The 15,959-nt window shown below is 41.9% G+C and overlaps 1 pseudogene; it reads right to left on the bottom strand.

Moving 5' to 3' along the window:
* Positions 1-214: 214 nt before the first annotated feature.
* LOC131675871 (DEAD-box helicase Dbp80-like) lies at positions 215-1,444 on the bottom strand (annotated as a pseudogene).
* Between the last annotated feature and the right edge of the window lie 14,515 nt (positions 1,445-15,959).

The following is a 15,959-nucleotide window of genomic DNA, read 5'->3' as shown; positions in this document are numbered from 1 at the left end:
TGGTAGCAGCAGTAGGAGTGAGCGCCAGTGGGTGGGTGCGAACGAAAGAGTGGGTTTCAATATGTGTAATTTGAGTCGCTTTTGGCCGACTGGCACTCGCAGAAATTCTACCCGGCTGGGGAGTGAACGAAAGAAAGGCATGCATGGAGAACACACGGATACGAGTGTTGGGCGCAATGAGAACACGCGAATGAGAAATACAAGAGTTATTTTTGCGAGTTCAGCAACACTGCTGCCCACTAGGTCGATGGTGATTCCGTTCTGTTAAAGAAGTGGGAAGAAATACAATCTATAGGATCACAAGAATTAGTCACACTTACCGAATCTACCGGTGCGTCTAATTCGATGTAGATACGTTTCGCAATCGGCTCGTCCCTACTAATCCATCGGCAGGTCGAAGTTGACGACAATGGTCACCTGTTCGACGTCGATACCTAAGACGAAAGAATCTCTCCGTAACCTGGTGCTGTAGCCAGAATCAAGTGGTGGAACTTACCCCTGGACAAAACGTTCGTTCCAACCGTTGCTCCACCGTTAGATCACCGGACAGTACCGCTACCGAGTGACCATCCTGGGACATCCTGCCGGTCAACCAACCGGCCGTTTTGCGTACCTGTTTCGATCGATTAACAGTTCTGAAAATAAGTTTACTTGGAGTTTACAACTGTCCTATACATCATATGACAGAAAATGATCGCTTGTCCGACGGTAATCACACAATTTCTCGTCCTGGTTGCGGAACTTGACGTAGTACTGTTTGATGTTATCGAGTGATTCTTGCTCCCGCGCCTGCCGAATGACGATCGGATTGGGTACGATGTACTCGGCAAACTCCATCACCTCGCGCTCGTACGTGGCCAAGAAGAACACCGACCATAACACCCGCCTCGTCCAGTACAAAAATGGAAAACTAGGTCGTACGTCCTGAACTTTATACCCCAGTCCATTAGCTTGCCGGGTGTTCCGATGATGATATGATTATTCAGCTTCGCCCCTTTGACGGTCTCCTCACCGCGAACGGCGTAAGGAAGTTTGATTTCCGGACAAAACTTTGCTATTTTGGCAGCTACTTCCCCCTTCTGAATTGCCAGCTCATACGTGGGGGAAAGGCAAATCATCTGCAGATAGTTTTTTAACTGATGGACTCAACTGAGCATTGCCAGCACGAAGGCAGCGGTTTTTCCTGTTCCCGACTGACTCTGGGCGATTATATTCCGTGGCGGACCGGCCAACAGAGTAGGTAGAGCCATCTCCTGAATCTTGGAAGGGGCGTTGAAACCCATCGCATAGACTCCCTGAAGTAATTCCGGCTTCACGTGCAAAGCTTCGAAAGTTGTAACCAACCAACCGGCGAAGAAGAATCCTTCCGCTGCACCTTCAGATCCAGCTTTGATTCTACTAGACCTTAGCGAACATCTTTCATTAGCAAACTTGCATCCGCCGGGCTAAAAGATTAGTCACGGATAATTTTAAAGCTGATACTAAATATTTCGGGAGAAAATTTAGAATAGGACGTAAGCAACAATGAGATTCTCTTTGAGGTCTTTCTCTTCTGTTTGTTACTTGGTCGTTTCATTATTTAGTACTCAACTCTTTGCCTAATATTTTAGTAAAAACCATCGGCTATGTACTGGAAAATTAGTGCAAAGTGTTATAGTGACGTCATAATCGAAAGAGAAAGTAAACAAAGAGAGGCTGTCAATGTTCCTTATGTCCTAATTAAAATTTTCTGCAGATTTCGACTTACTTGAATGCCTCTGCATCTTCCGCGGAGGAAGATGTTTCTCCATTTTCTCTTGCAGCTTGTTTTTCTTCAGGAGCTGCTAGAGTCAGAATTTCCGTACCTACCGAACTCCAAACATCAGGTGCAGCTTTGGTTCTACTGCCGGTGGACTAGGTTTTTCCGCATTCTCTTTCTCTGAACTGCCAGCCGCCGGCTCTGAATCCTTATCCTTGGTGATATGTACTCAGTTCGCTAACCTATTTGTATTGAAAAGAAAAATTCAAATCCCATCCCAATGATCGCTTCAAAAATAGGTTATAACAAAAAAACACTTACCGTGTGCAGAAATTTCTTGATCCGTCGTCTTTTTGACCCAGTTATCGGTAGCGCTTGCCATCGTTTCGATCGGGTATTAAAATTCAATAGCAAGGTACAAAGTATGGGAAATCGTCCTGAATCAGCACGGGTACTGTCCCTCGGGTGGTTTATTCCTTGCAATTCGCTGAAATTTTGACCAGAGCGACCTTGCGGAAAAAACGATGCCTTCTTTTGCCTGCTCACTTCCCTGCCATGAAACCGATGATGAGCGCTTATTCCAAACGGTTAGCCGATTGAACATGACGTGCCAGTATGTTGGTTCTGTGAATGTGTGGACATCTAGATATGCAAAGGAATGTTTGGAGGAGGGATGCTCCTGGTAAATACATACCGAAAGAGAAAGTCCTTTCCGAGCTGTTATACCTTCGTGAAATGACCCAGTAGAGAGATTCACCTTCTGTGTATCTCGTTCGATTGTATGCGTGAGCATGAAGAGAAAGGCAAAATAAAAAGTATTGGCTGCTCAGCAGTCGACTCACTTTTAGTTGAACTACCAACAGGAACGCGTGTGTTCTTTCACACTAAACATAAAAAGAAATCCTCCTTTTTATAATTAATAAATTAGATTAGTAAAGTGGCGACGAGGATAAATTTTTTTGTAGTTTATTGGAGTGTAAAGTGTAGTGAAATTTATTGAGTTTTTCCGCGGCCGTAGTAGAGTCGTTAGTGAAATTTGTTTGGGAAAGGCAGCTGTGTTTCCGGGGAGAAAAGTCGCGATTTGCGCCCGAGAAAAGTTTGCTTTTCGGAAAAACTGGTGTCCGCGTAAGTAGTTTGCTAAACTACTGTTGCGACGGTTTCGTTTTTTTTAGTATTCCAAGCTTTCTTTTGTATCTTTTGTGTCGTGCAAATCAAACTTTGTTTTCCGACAAAAGATTGGAAGCCATTTTGTGATTATAAAACGTCGAAAAAAAATTTTAGAAATTGAACCTATTCATCAGAAAAAGAAAAAAACGACTAAAACAAAGGAACTAATAATTTCTTTTTGTTTCTTTCAGCGCAAGATTTGACGAGCTTTTAGTGGCATTATCCACGATTTGCTGCCATTGGAATTCGAGCAGTTTATTAGTGCGCAGAGTTTTCTGTATTTTTTGTTCGGTGCTGCTGGCTTGATTGCTGCTTGGCAGGATCGTCGAAGCGAGCGGTTCAGAAATTCCGAAGCAAGTGGCGGAAAGTTTCTGCAACACTACCAGTCTCTCACTACGAGACGTGGGTGGTGAGTAGTGAAAATCGGATTGATCTGGTAAGCGATTTCATTTCTCCTTTTTCACATTTCATATTTACATCGCTGTTTGTGCATTTCTAAGGCATGGCTCAGGGGAGCGAAAGTACATACAATAAAGTGTTGATTGGTTCTATTGAACCCTATGTAGTTGGATCTTCTTTTACCAACTACTCTGAGAGGCTCGAGTATTTGTTTCAAGTAAATGGCATAGTAGATCTCGTTAGACAAAAGGCACTTTTTGTTACCTTGAGCGGTCCTACTGTTTATGAGGAACTAAAGCTTCTATACCCTTCTTCTGATGATCTTAAAAATGTAACGTACGCTGACATTTCTAAAAAATTGAAAGAGCGCTTTGATAAGGTCGATTCAGACCTTATTCAAAGATATAAATTCTATAACAAAGTTCAAGGACCGAATGAAAAAGCAGAAGATTTTGTTCTTGCAGTAAAGCTGCAAGCAGAATTCTGTGCTTTTGGTGAGTTTAGAGAAACTGCCATTCGGGATAAACTCGTTATGGGAGTTTTTGACAAATCCTTGCAAGAAAAACTTCTGAATGAAGAAAATCCTAGTTTGGCTATGGTTGAGAGAGTCATTGTCAACTGGCGGGTTCAAGGGCTAGAATGGTTAGCGATAAAAATGGCGGCCAGGTTGGTTCTGTCAGAAGTCGTCTTGGGAGAAAGGATCAGTTTGAAGGTAATGTCAGTCGTAAACGAAGTAACAGTAGAGGCCGTAGTAGTAATGCACATAAGCGGCAATGGCGCAGCAGAAGTGGTGGAAGAAGTAGGACAGGACGTTATGCAGATATGATTTGCGATTTTTGTGGCGTGAAGGGCCACATCAAGCGTTCTTGCTTCAAGCGCAAGCGTATGCAAGGAAATTCAGTTAAATTTGTTGATGAAAAAAAAGATGTGAGCTTTGGAGATGAAAAGATTGGCGAGCTTTTTAATCGGTTGAGAACGGATTTAGACGATTCTGATGATAACAGCGATTCAGGTGAATTGTGCATGCAAGTGTCGTCCATAAATAGCGATCCATGTTTTCTAACTTTGATGGTTCATGATAAAAGTTTGAAAATGGAGGTGGACTGTGGTTCAGCGGTTACTGTAATTGGTGTTAAACTATATAGGAAACTTTTCGACATGCCATTACAGAGTAGCAAAAAAGAATTGGTGGTGGTGAATGGTTCGAAATTGAACGTTTTAGGAAAAATTGACTTGATGGTGCGTTTTAGGACCATTGTAAGATTATTACCATTGTTTGTATTGGACTGTGAGTACGATTTTGTACCATTATTGGGTCGTTATTGGTTGGATGTATTTTATCCTGAGTGGAGACAATATTTTACAGGGGTTTCACAGATCAATAATATGCGTTTATCAAATTTAGCTCAGAATATTTTGACTGAAATCAAAGAGAAATATTCGGAAGTCTTTTCAAAGGATCTTTCTTCGCCAATTGTGGGGTTTGAAGCAGATCTTGTGTTGAAGAAAGATTCTCCCATTTTTAAACGAGCATATGAGGTTCCTTTCAGACTTAGAGAGAGAGTTACTGAATATTTAGAAAAACTGGAAAGAGAAAATGTGATAACTCCTATTAAAACCAGTGAATGGGCTTCTCCAGTCGTTGTGGTCCCTAAGAAGAATGGAGAGATTAGGTTGGTGATAGATTGTAAAGTGTCCATCAATCAATTAATTATTCCCAACAGTTATCCTCTTCCTTTGGCTCAAGATATTTTTGCAGATTTAGCGGGTAGTAAAGTCTTTTGTGCCCTTGATTTGGAAGGTGCTTATACACAGCTTATGCTATCAGAAAAATCTAGAAAGTTTGTGGTGATCAACACGATCAAGGGACTTTTTATTTACAACAGGTTACCCCAAGGAGCATCATCGAGTGCAGCGATCTTCCAGCAGGTGATGGACCAAGTTTTGGCTGGTTTGAAGCATGTACGATGTTATTTAGATGATGTACTTATTGCAGGAAAGGACTTGAATGACTGTCGTAGTAAGCTTTGTATGGTTTTAGATAGATTAGCTCAAGCAAATATCAAGGTTAACTGGGGCAAGTGCAAATTTTTTGTATCATCTTTGCCATATTTGGGACATATTATTTCTGAAAAGGGTTTGCTTCCTTGCCCAGATAAATTAGCTACAATACGGGATGCCGCTGTACCGAAGAATGTGACGGAACTGAAGTCGTTTCTTGGACTTGTGTGTGTGTTATGGTAAATTTGTTCCCCGTCTGTCTTCAAAGATTAGCTGTTTATATAGGTTGTTGAAGAAGGACATGAAGTATGTGTGGGATGAACATTGTGATAAAGCTTTCATTAGGTGTAAAAACGAGTTTCTGAATGCTAATATTCTCGAGTTTTACGATCCTATGAAACCTATTGTGGTTGTTTCTGACGCTTCAGGTTATGGTTTAGGAGGCGTAATTGCACATGAGGTTCAAGGTACAGAAAAACCTATTTCTTTTACTTCCTTCTCTTTAAATAAAGCTCAAATGAAGTACCCCATACTTCATTTAGAAGCTTTAGCATTAGTTTGCACTGTGAAGAAATTTCATAAATTTTTATATGGTCAAAGGTTTGTGGTTTACACTGATCACAAACCTTTGGTAGGAATTTTCGGGAAGGCTGGGAAGAATGCTATTTTTGTAACTAGGCTACAAAGATATGTTTTGGAGATAACTATTTATGATTTTGATATTATATATAGACCGTCTGAAAAGATGGGAAACGCTGACTTTTGCTCGCGATTCCCCTTGAACCAGGAAGTACCAGAACAATTTTATAGGGAAGTTGTCAAAAGTATTTATTTTAGTCAGGAATTTCCCGTAGATTATTCCCAGGTTGCCAATGAGACGAGAGCAGACGAATTTTTACAACGAATTGTACATTATATGCAGAATGGTTGGCCAAACAGAGTAGATAAACGTTACGCGCACATTTTCGCGAATCGAGTGGATTTGGAAATTGTGGGAGATTGTTTACTATTCCAGGACAGGGTTGTGATTCCAAAATCCATGCATAGCGGGATTTTGAAGTTATTACATGCTAACCATTCTGGGGTTGTAAAAATGAAGAAATTAGCTCGTCGAGTAGTTTTTTGGTTCGGGATTAATTTAGACATTGAAAAATATGTTGATGCTTGCGAATCTTGCAGGAGAATGGCAATTGTTCCTAAAACAAAAATTCATTCCGCTTGGATTCCTACTAAACGACCATTCAGCAGAATTCACGCTGATTTCTTTCATTTAGATCATAAAACTTTCTTACTTATTGTCGATAGTTACTCGAAATGGATTGAAATTGAATGGATGAAACATGGGACTGATGCGAAGAAAGTTTTAAAGAAATTTATAAGTATATTTGCTAGATTTGGGTTGCCTGATGTGGTGGTTACAGATGGGGGTCCTCCTTTTAATTCTTGTGATTTTGTTACCTTTTTAGAATGGCAAGGTATCAAGGTCTTAAAAAGTCCACCATACAATCCATCCAGTAATGGACAAGCTGAACGTTCGGTTAGGATTGTAAAAGATGTTTTAAAACGTTTCATGATAGAGCCAAATATCAAACAATTAGATATTGAAGACCAGATAAATGTATTTTTGATGAACTACAGAAATACCTGTTTATCGTCAGATGGGAAATTCCCAGCTGAAAATATTTTCTGCTATAAACCCAAAATGTTGATTGATTTGTTGAACCCAAGGTCTAATTACAAACAGCAATTAGCTGAACCACCACCCCTTATTGATGAACCAAAGCATACAAAAAGAGTGGAGCATGTGAAGATTCCGTTCAATGAACCGCTAGATAGGCTGACAATGAGTGATGTGGTTTACTATAAAAACCACAACTCCCATGATTTTACACGATGGTTGAAAGCTCAATACTTACGAAAACTTTCGAAAAACTTATTCCAGGTATCAATTGGAAACGTTCTCGTAACGGCTCATCGTAACCAGCTGAAGGTTCCGAAGTTTTCATCTGCTAAGGCGTGCGGGATTATACTTCCTTTCGCTAGCAGTGATGATCGAGTCGGAAAGAAGGATGAGCGTAAGCGAGCTTTTGATGGAATGGCCAGTGGTGATGAAGAGGAGGTATTTCGAGGTTTTCCCGAAGCTATCTCTAAGCGTCGGAAATTTTCCGAATTACAATGTGATGCTCGAAGGAAAACTGCTAAGATACAAGCTCCTACGCTAAGGAGATCGAAACGGTTAAAGAAGGCCAATATCGAGAAGAACTTTATATATAAGTATAAATGAATTGTGAATAATAAATTTTAATCTATTTGATAAGCAAAGTTAGTATTTAAGTAAAATTGAATTAACAAAAAAAAGGAATAAGAATTGTTATACCTTCGTGAAATGACCCAGTAGAGAGATTCACCTTCTGTGTATCTCGTTCGATTGTATGCGTGAGCATGAAGAGAAAGGCAAAATAAAAAGTATTGGCTGCTCAGCAGTCGACTCACTTTTAGTTGAACTACCAACAGGAACGCGTGTGTTCTTTCACACTAAACATAAAAAGAAATCCTCCTTTTTATAATTAATAAATTAGATTAGTAAACGAGCATCTTGATGTTGTGTTTTCTGTTGGCCCATTATAACTGCGTTCTCTTGCTGGGTGATTACCATGATATTATGTTGTTGGTGTTCGATCTGAAAAAATCAAAATAAAAAAAATATCCGTAAATGAGTGAACTCGAGCTTTTAAAAAAGAATAGGGTATTACATTACAATGTACTAAACACGGTACTGATCCTTTCGAAATAAAAAAGGTAATAAAAATGCCTCACCTTGCCGCACCAACTGAATAAAAAAGTCCTCCTGCACACCGCATGGTACAGTATATTATGCTGCTGCTACTGTGTTTGAATGTGCTGTTGCTACTTTTTTGCAGTTGGTCAATGGTCTTCTACATTTGGCTTGGATCTATTGCACTAATTGCGGTTGCTGACCAGGTTGTACCGTCGGTTGAACGTTATTGTTACCGACCTTTAGGATGATGGTCATGGTCTGGAAGAAATCTTAATTTTCTGATGTTGTGGTTGAAGGTGCTTCTGCTGCTGAGCTTGCTGTGAAATGTTGGCGATAAGCACTCGAATAGTGATTGCTTGCTGCTGCTGGAATGGAATCACGAGCACTGTGGAGGCAGTGATATTTTCATGCAAGGAACTAGTAGGAACCAAGGCTGGAATATGACGTTTGTGCTTGAATCCGATTTCTCTAAATCAGGAAGGCAACCGCTGGTAAAAATAGTGGCAGACAAGTTTTAAGGCAGAATGTGCCGATGAAATGTTTTCCGATGTGTCCATCATTCGTAAACTCCTGTTGTTCGTTTGAGCAGTAATTGCTATGTGGTCCTTTTTTGAGGGGCTGTTGCTGGATTTGGAGTAGTTGATACTGCTGCGGTTGTATCGATTTAATGTTGGTTGGCTGATTGCCAGATCCAGGATGTTGAGACAAGATTAGTTGAGCTTATTTGCTTTGTTCGGGTGTGCTGCAAACAATATTAATTATTTGAATTTAATTGTTTAAAACTAGAAACAATCACACTTCCAGTAATATTTTTAAACTTACCATTCAAATTCGAAATATTGAATTTCTAAACTACGAAATTTTGACAGGTTGCGATGAAAAAAATACAAAAAAATACCAATCTTGTGTTTTCTTATATTTTTTCATTGCAACCTGTCAAAATTTCGCGAGCCTCCGTGCGAAATAATACCGATGACCATTATTTCGCAAAGAAAAAGTTTGCCTTGGTGACAGCGCATAGAAAGCAGCGCTGTCTCGCGGAACTATTATGAAACTTATCGTTTGCCGAACCGTGTCTCAGCTAACTTCATTTTTCGTTATCGTTTTCGCGAGAGCTGCGTACCGCTTACGAAATGGAAACGAAATTTTTTTTCGCGAACATTTCACGACGTTTTTTATGCATAGGTTTTGTATAGGAAATTTCATTTCGCAAGAGGTGCATACTTAGCTTTACGGTTAGTTTTCGCGAAGTGATGTCTAAACGCAAACGGCGTTCGGGTGGAATCAGGAATCAGAATATATTGGCTCAAATGGCACGTTCCCCGTACATAGTCGGGGATTTGTGCCTTGCCGTGTGTTTTCATCATTTCCTGAGCGGAAGGAAAGGACAAGGAGGTGTGGGGAAGTAGATTTGGAAGGGTGGGAAAAACAGCACAAAACAAAAAATAAACAACAGGTAAATTAAACTCACAAGTAGTTCAACTTGCCTGCGAATAAGCCTAAAGCTCTTTACCACATTGGATAAGAAACTTTAGTATGTCTCTGAGTTTCAGTCGACCAAACATGGTTTCGTCTATATAAGGACGGCTGAAGACTCGTAATCGCAATTGCGCTAGCGCTGGGCAGTTGCATATCAGATGATATGAAGTTCCGTAGTCGGATTCACAAAGATCACATGAAAAAGACTCAGCGCGCTGAATAGTTGCCATGTGATAATTGAGTTTGCAGTGGCCGGTTAAAGCCCTGGTCAGCATGCCGCAGTGGAGCTTCGAAAAATGTAAGAGATTTTTCGAAACCACTGGGCATGGTTGTTCTAGAAACGCCTTTGTTTGGCGACACGTTTGTAGATTTCTCCAATAATTGCGGTGCTCGGACGAAGCCCAGGACCGTATTTTTTCCCTTATCCAACTTGTCGAAATTGGCAGCGCGGGCTCAGGACCAACGAAGTCAATCGCTGAACCTGCCCTGGCCAATTCGTCAGCCCATTCATTTCCAGTAATACCGCAATGTCCGGGCACCCAAACAAGGTAGATAGTGTTGACAATGCTTAGTTCTTCGATTTGGGTTCGGCACGCGATCACTAGCTTGGACCGGGATTTGTCTGAGCTAAGGGCCTTGATTGCAGCCTGACTATCGGAGCAGAAGTTTATAACTCTGCCGGACAAACTCAGTTGAAGGGCCGATTGCACCCCGCACATAATCGCAAAGATTTCTGCTTGGAATACAGTACAGTATCTACCTAGTGAGTGAGATTGTTCCAGTCTCATTTCACGACAGTAGACACCAGCACCAGCACGTCCCTCCATCAGAGAACCGTCAGTGTAACAAACCACTTGCGTTTGTTGTTGTCTTTCCATAAAGCCAGACAACCACTCCTCTCGAGAGGGAATCTTAACATGGAATGTCCTGTAAGGAAAACTACAAGTGAGTGTAATATCGCTGGGAGCAAGAATATCTTCACCCCATGTAACCATTTGTGACCACAATCGTGTATGACTGGTAGCAAGATCAACATGATTACTGTTCCAAAGCCCAGTAACCTGCAGTCTGTATGCACATGATAGTGCTTCTTGTTTTAAGTGTATGTGTAATGGTTTGATATTTAGAAGTGCCTCAAGAGCAGCAGTCGGAGTCGTGGTGAAAGCACCAGTCAACGCCATGAGCGCCATTCTTTGCAGATGGTTTAGCTTTGACTGGACTGTCACCACCTCTCCCCTCTGCCACCACACAAGGCATCCGTATGACAGTATTGGACGTACAATTGTCGTGTAAATCCAATAGATGTATTTAGGTTTGAGACCCCAGGTCTTTCCAAAAGTTCGTCTGCACTGCCCGAAGGCCATGCACGCTTTCTTGACTCTGAACTCAATGTGAGCAGACCAATTCAGTTTGGAATCCAATATGACTCCAACGTATTTGACTTGATCTGCACACAGCAGCTCAGAATCAAAGAACTGCAAGGGACGAACCCCGGTTGTTATTCGCTTCTTCGTGAAAAGAACCATTGAAGTTTTGCTTGGGTTAACTGATAGTTTAACTTGTCGACACCACTGTTCGACAGCTCTTAATGCCTGTTGCATCAAGTCAAAGATTGTTCCGATGCAAAATCCAGTAATTAGTATTTGGTAATCGTCAGCAAACCCGTAGGTTGGAAATCCAAGCTCATTGAGTTTCTCCGACAAGCCGTCAGCTACTAAGTTCCATAACAAAGGTGACAGAACGCCGCCCTGAGGACAACCGCAAATACTCAACTTCCGTATCTCAGCCTGTCGCAGTGACGAGCAAAGTATGCGGTTACTAAGCATTGCGTTTATCCAACCTGAGATACATGCAGGTATCCCATGACCGCGCGTCGCTTCCAGAATAGACTGGAAGGACACATTGTCAAAAGCACCCTCAATATCTAGGAATACACCCAAGCTAGATTGCTTGAGCGAGAAGGCTTTCTCAATGTTGTAAACAACATCGTGAAGCAGAGTGATCGTGGATTTCCCACACTGATATGCATGTTGCATTTTGTGCAGAGGATATTCAACTAAACTAACGTTCCTGATGTGATGATCGATTATCCGTTCCAAAGCTTTCAGAAGAAAAGAACTTAAGCTGATAGGCCTAAAACTCTTGGCTTCTTCATAGCTTGAGCGCCCCCCTTTGGGAATAAATCTAACAGTTATTTCTCGCCATGCTTTCGGGATATACCCGGTAGCAAGACTGGAAAGCAAAATCTTTTTCAAGACATGTTTAAGAATATCAAATCCCTTTTGCAGTAGCACGGGAAGTATTCCATCTTTTCCGGGTGATTTGTATGGAGCAAAGCTCTCAACTGCCCACTTGACCGATTCAGTGGAAACCAATGTGCGTGCTAGCGCCCACGAGTCCGAATCACCAGAATGAGATCTGTGAACATTGATCAACTCCGGATCGATACAACCTGGAAAGTGTGTGTCGAAGAGACAATTAAGAACATCTTTTTCGTCTGTCACATAAACACCATCTCTGGTTTTCAAGGAGTTCATCTGAAAATCATTCGATTTGGAAAGAATTTTATTTAATCTGCTAGCCTCGTTCAGACTAGAGACATTAGTGCATAGGCTTTGCCAGCCAGCCCGTTCTGCAGATCTAAGACATTTCTTATATGCACTACGAGCTGACCTGAAAGCCCTGGAGTCATCACGCTGACGCCGGTTCCAAGCTCTTCTCATAACTTTCTTCATTCTATCAAGCTCAGCCCTCCACCAAGGGGTTCCCCTAGTCGATTTAACAGTACGAAGTGGACAAGCTTCTTCGTAGGATGCTAATATGAATGAGTTTGTCGTATCCACGACGTCATCTAAGTCGTCTAGTTGACTAATTGTTGGAAAATATCCATGAAATTTAGTCGCTAAGTTTTCCAAAAAGAGGTCCCAGTTTGTAGACTTAGGATTACGATATGTCACCACATTGAAGGTGACATCAAAATGCTCGAAAAATATATATTTATGATCGGATAGAGACGGTTCAGTTTCATTTGGAACCTGCCAATTTCCCAGTTCATGCAAAATTCTATCAGAGCAAAGTGTTATGTCTAACACCTCCTCCCTCCCAGACCTCGCAAAAGTTGGTCGGTTTCCCACATTCAGAATATGGAGATTTGTACTACTTATGTACTCCATCAGTTCAGAGCCTCTCAGATTGATGTCTGAGCTGCCCCAAATGATGTGATGAGCATTCGCATCACTGCCGATAATGAGCGGAAGCCCATTTCTGCTACAATATGATACAACGCTTTTGAAATCATCAGAAGGAGATGATTCGTTATGCGGTAGGTATGCTGAACAATATATATATTTTTTGTCTACGTTTCCGACAGTCAATGTAACTGTGACAACACAGATATCGCGAGTTGTGAGCTCCGATATGAGACAAGCTTTACGGTTAGTTTTCGCGAAGTGATGTCTAAACGCAAACGGCGTTCGGGTGGCTCGAAGGCGAGCCCGAAATCGAACCCAAAACGGAAAAACGCAATGAGCAGCCCTCAAGTGCCTGGAAATTCGGGCAGCAAACCGGTTGGTGAAATGATGTCAGTGCATTCAGCACAAACGAATCGTATTAGTGTTATCAGCAGTCGTGCCCAAACTGCAACGAACGTGAGCGATTTGGACGGCTTTGGTGGTCCAATGGAGGATCAGCAAGAGGAAGAAATTGCAGTGAAATTGCCGCCGCTGGTGGTAAAATCGATCCCGCTCGCCGCGCTGAAAAAGCAGCTGGCGGAAATTGGTGTAAAAGCAGAGTACAAACTAAGTGGCGTCGGTATAAAAACAGTGACTATCAGAATGCCCGGAATTATCTAAATAGAGTTGGTGCAGAATATTTTTCACATGATTTTGCATCGGAAAAACCATTCAAAGCAGTAGTGCGCGGTCTTCCATTTATGGCAATCAGTGAAATTGAACTTGAGCTAAAAGAGCGGTACAAATTGCAGCCGCTGGGCGTCTTTCGCATGGCGCGAAAAGAAAAGAAAATGGCGTATCGTGATTGCTTGTATCTTGTGCATTTTCAAAAGGGTACAGTATCGCTAAATGCATTGAAAGCTGTGCGTTCACTGTCGTGTATGGTGGTTCGCTGGGATGCCTACCGAGGCACAAATCGTGATATCACTCAGTGCATGTGCTGTTTAAATTTCGGACACGGCACACGTAATTGCCACATTAAACCGCGGTGTAATTATTGTGCGCAAGCTCACCTTACTACGGAGTGTCCGATTGAGGGTGCAGTGGCTTTTAAGTGTGTTCACTGTGGGAAGGTGCACCGCTCGACCGATAGACAGTGCAGTAAGCGTGAAGAATATAAAAGCATACGTAAAGATGCATCGCAAAAACACCAGCCGGGCCGAAAACCGAACAAAGAAGTGATTTTTAGTGAAAGTGATTTCCCATCGTTACTGCCAAGTCAACGTAAGAATGGAGTACCAGCATCGCAGGCACAGTGGCAGCAGCAGCCACAGCAGCTACGTCAGCAAGCGGAGAAATATCAGCAGCAGCATTCATCGTCAATTTCAAAGCAGCAACCGGCATCTGTTCGGCAAGCGTGGCAGCCGACGTCGGCCGAAGTGGTAGCTTCGTCATCGCCAAACATATTCCTGTCTCAGGTGAGTCCCAATCAATGTTCCCCTCAATTGGACCAACAACTTCCGCCTAAATTTACTGTTGCACAATTAATGCCTATATTTGTGGAAATGTGTGAAAAATTGCAACAATGCCAAAATAGGCAGGAACAAATTTGCGTACTGGGACAGTTTGTGATTCAATATGCTTGTTAATCCTCTGCAATTGATTCTTTGGAACGCCCGCGGATTGCTGCGGAAACGAATTGAACTTGGTGAATTTCTGGATCGGCAAGGGGTAGACATTGCCGTTCTAACCGAAACAAATCTGAAACCCGGGATAAATTTTAGTATCCCAGGATTTTCTACTGTGCGCATGGATCGAACCCACTCGGGCGGAGGTGGTGTAGCTTTGATCATAAAAAATAATATCAAATATATAATCCAACCACATTACCAAACATCAATTATCGAGACTGTTGGTGTTGAATTGGAATGCGATATGGGAAAGTTTCTCGTGATAGCTGCATATTGCCCATTTCAGTGTTATGAAACCAATGGGAATGCAAGGAAGTTTAAAAATGACCTCCAAAAATTGTCGAGATCCCGGAAAAAATTCATAATAGCTGGTGACTTTAATGCTAGACACGAAACATGGAAAAATCACCGTAGAAATCAAAATGGTCGCCTTCTTTTCGAAGACTCTCTGACTGGACACTATACAATTCATGCCCCCGACGAACCAACTTTTCTATCTCCAGCTGGAATCTCGTCAACACTGGACATTTTCTTGTCAAACATGAATGAGATTTCCCACCCAAACACAATACAGGACTTAAGCTCTGATCACTTTCCGGTTTCACTTCAAATTGCTGAGAACATACGAGTAAGGGAACGACTTGTTAGAAAGGATTATCATAATGTGAACTGGGTTGAGTTTCAACGCCGGGTGGATCGTGAACTAATTGATGATATTGCTTTAAATTCAACGGAAGACATCGACCTAGCCATTGAAAATTTTCAGCTAGCATTGACGCAGGCGGAAGCTCAGTGCGTAAGAAATATTCCAGTGACTGGTAAAATTCTGCAGATCGACACAATGACCAAGGCCATTATCAGGCAACGTAACAAAGTAAGGCGCCAGTTTCAACGGACAAGTGATTTGGCCAAAAAATATGTGGCAGGAGGACTATCGAAAATAATTGCTGAAAGGATAGAACAAATTAAAAATAACAATTTCAGCAACGAGCTGCGTAAACTTGATCCATACTCGCGCCCGTTCTGGAAAGTCTCCAAAATCTTGAAGTCCAAACCGCAACAAATTCCACCGTTGAAATCAAATAACATTACCATGATTACACCAGTGGAAAAGGCTAATGCTATTGGGGAGCATATCCTTAGCTCACACAATCTAGGCAATTCGATGGTTAGCCCCATGGAACAAGCTGTTCGAGAAACAATCCTCACTTTGCAAGCTACGCCATGCTATGTTCCCACCAATACGAAAATTACTAGCGAACAGGTAACATCTGCACTGAAAATTTGCAAGAATATGAAGGCACCTGGTTTCGACGCGATACTAAATCTCATGCTGAAAAAGCTTAGTACCAACGCCCATGCCTGTATAGCAAGAATACTGAACAGATGTTTGGATCTTCACTACTTTCCATCGGCATGGAAAACAGCGAAAGTTGTGCCGATACTGAAGCCTGGTAAGGACCCCACCAGCCCTTCTAGCTATCGCCCCATCAGCTTACTGTCGTCCTTCAGTAAATTGTTCGAAAGGTTAATTT

This window comes from Topomyia yanbarensis, chromosome 1 (genome assembly GCF_030247195.1).
Source record: "Topomyia yanbarensis strain Yona2022 chromosome 1, ASM3024719v1, whole genome shotgun sequence".
Classification (NCBI taxonomy): Eukaryota; Metazoa; Arthropoda; class Insecta; order Diptera; family Culicidae; genus Topomyia; species Topomyia yanbarensis.
This window is presented reverse-complemented; position numbering and strand designations above follow the sequence as displayed.